The 2961-nt window shown below is 29.4% G+C and overlaps 1 long non-coding RNA gene across 1 annotated transcript; it reads right to left on the bottom strand.

Annotated features, from left to right (window-relative positions):
• Positions 1 to 381: 381 nt before the first annotated feature.
• Positions 382 to 1534, bottom strand: LOC307145057. The gene is made up of 4 exons (XR_013818875.1): positions 1432 to 1534; positions 866 to 933; positions 593 to 693; positions 382 to 455 (listed from the first exon to the last, which is right to left on the bottom strand). It is a non-coding gene; the product is annotated as an uncharacterized lncRNA (long non-coding RNA).
• Between the last annotated feature and the right edge of the window lie 1427 nt (positions 1535 to 2961).

Genomic DNA, 2961 nt, shown 5'->3' with positions numbered 1-2961 from the left:
GCTCTCCAGTATGTGAATGAAAATGTTTCAAAGATGCAGGAAAGTCAGAAAAAATGCCTTGAGGAAAAAAACAAAAACAAAAAAACAGAAAATTTGTTTATAATACAGATCCAGTCCATTATTATATTTGGCTCAATTGAATGAAAAAGATAGATATACAGTTGCGCTTCAAAGTTGATATACACCTTGCAGTATCTGCAAAATGTTAACAATTTTAGCAATAATAGGGATCACAAAAATGTATACGTTTTATTTTTATTTAGAACTACCCTGATGAAGCAGTTTATTCTGCAAGGTGTATGTAAACTTTTGACTGTTAACTGTTGATGAATGTGTGATGTGATTGATTACCTCAGTCACCAGGGCCACATCGTAGTAGAAAGCTGGCCAAGGTTCCTTCTATTTCCCACAAACAGCAGGATTCCACTGACTACGCCATCTTTACTGACACTGGGCTTAAAGTGATTCAAAATAGAGAACCTTTTAATTGCTACTTTACAGGGAATTAAGCATAACTTTATCAATTACACAAATATAGATATATGACCCATGCAAACCCAGGACCAATGCAAATTAAGAAAGGTATTCTTACATTTTAAGCTTGCCCCACATCTTCATGAAGGATGTTCCTGTTCCTGTATTTACCACGGTTGACACAGCAATGCTGCAAGCCTTCTTCCTTTGGTTTGTTACCTATAAACTATATGATGATTATAGGGGCATGTGTAAATGCACAGGTGCAAATTTATTACTTGCACCAGCAAAATATTCAAAGCATTTAAAAGCTATAGGGATAGTTAGTGACTTGAAAGTAGTGTTTTAGCTTGATCAGGATGTGCTTTCATGATAAATCTTGTAACATCACCTCATCAATACAGGTCTGTGATTCCACACCGCTTGCACTGTATCTCCAATAACAAATATGAACTGATCCTGCAAAAAGAATGTTTAAATCCAGATAAACACAAAATTATTACATATTCCAAACCAAATAGTAATTGAACAACTCTTTAAATACAAAATTAAATTGAACACATTACAAGCATTTTTTCTAGAGGTGGGTAATATATTAAATATTTATGGTGGTTATAAGATTGATTATTTTAATTAAATGTAAATAAACGTCTTCGAGTGTTACAATATTGGATCAGCATTCAGCAAATTTTTAGTAGCTTGTTTAAAATAATTTAAAAAGTAAGTTTAGTTTTTTAAAAAAAATCAGCAACCAAATTCCTCGAACACGACCACACACGCCTTCCTCACATTACAATGCAAGACATTATTAGAATGCAATCATATATAAATTATTGAAAAAATGATTAATTCACCTCCCGAGTCTATTGAGTTTATAATATCTGCGATTAATGCACTCAGCAACTGACATGTTACGGAGAAAAAAAAATAACTAAAGAAAGCATCAAGATAGCCTACTTGACTGATTATTTGCAGCATAACGTCTCATCTGCAAACAAACATCCAAACGTGGTGCTCCTTTTGTTCTCTTGTTTGGCTAGCTTCAGTATCATCACGCATCGCAAACGGATGGCAAAACACAACAGCGCATTTTTCAAACTCTAGTGAAGTAGAGCGTCATCATGACGTAGTATTTATCGCGCATGCGCATTAAACAACATATTCATACATCTTGCATGGTTAAATGTTATTTCAGCTTTTCTGTTTAAGTTGAAGTTGTTCTAACTCATTGTGTTGTTAAATTCTGTAAGTTCACAAAACTTTACTCATTAACCTAACTAAAAGTCAATCTTTTTTTCAATGTAGTGTAGTGTGATTAAAATTAAATGTATTTTAACTGAATTTAAATGCAAATTCATTTTGTTTACATTTGTTTAACTTTTGCTCACAATTAATACAATTAAATGTGTGTTTAATTGACTTAGAACAACATAATGATATTGAAAGTATTATGTTCACAGATGTAAAGTAGCTACAACACATTACTATTAGGCTCCTCTCGTATATTACATTTTATTTTCAAATATTATGTAGAAAGCTGACACTAGTTGAGTTCATAGAGCAAGGGCTGGTGATAAAAATGTCAACAATAAGTTGTACTGGATTATACTGTATAAGCAGATGTATTGGAAAAATACATTTCAACTGCATAATGCACACAGTATATATTATAGACAAAACACATTTAAAATACATTAACAAATTAATTTTGGACAACACACTTGAGTTGGAATTAAAATCAATTATTTTCCATGTTTTCCATTAAATCTGTTATTTTATTTAGTATATTAGTCAATACATCAAAATAAATTTCCTTTAATAACTTATAACTTTAACTTTAATCAATTTAAAACACTATAAATCATAATTATTTAAAATGTATGTTTAAGTAAAACTTAGTAGACATTACAAAGTGCATTTGTAAAAAGTGCACTTAAGTGTGTTTATAAATATTGTGATGAAAGTGTATACTTTCTTTAAGTTAAGCTTAATTAGACATTATTACAAAGTGCATTTTTAAAAATGCACTTAAGTGTGTTTATAAATATTGTGATGAAAGAGTACTTACTTTAAGTTAAACTTAATTGATATTATTACAAAGTGCATTTGTAAAAAGTGCACTTAAGTGTGTTTATAAATATTATGATAAAAGTGTACTTTCTTTAAGTAAAACTTAATTAGACATTATTACAAAGTGCATTTTTAAAAAGTGTATTTAAGTGTGTTAAGAAATATTGTGATGAAAGTGTACTTACTTTAAATTAAACTTAGATATTATTATAAAGTGCATTTGTAAAAATTGTACTTAAGTGTGTTTATAAATATTGTGATGAAAGTGTACTTTCTTTAAGTTAAGCTTAATTAGACATTATTACAAAGTGCATTTTTAAAAATGCACTTAAGTGTGTTTATAAATATTGGGATGAAAGTGTACTTACTTTAAGTTAAACTTAATTAGATATTATTACAAAGTGCATTTGTAAAAAG

The sequence above is a fragment of the Squalius cephalus genome (assembly GCF_949319135.1).
Source record: "Squalius cephalus genome assembly, chromosome: 17".
Classification (NCBI taxonomy): domain Eukaryota; kingdom Metazoa; phylum Chordata; class Actinopteri; order Cypriniformes; family Leuciscidae; genus Squalius; species Squalius cephalus.
This window is presented reverse-complemented; position numbering and strand designations above follow the sequence as displayed.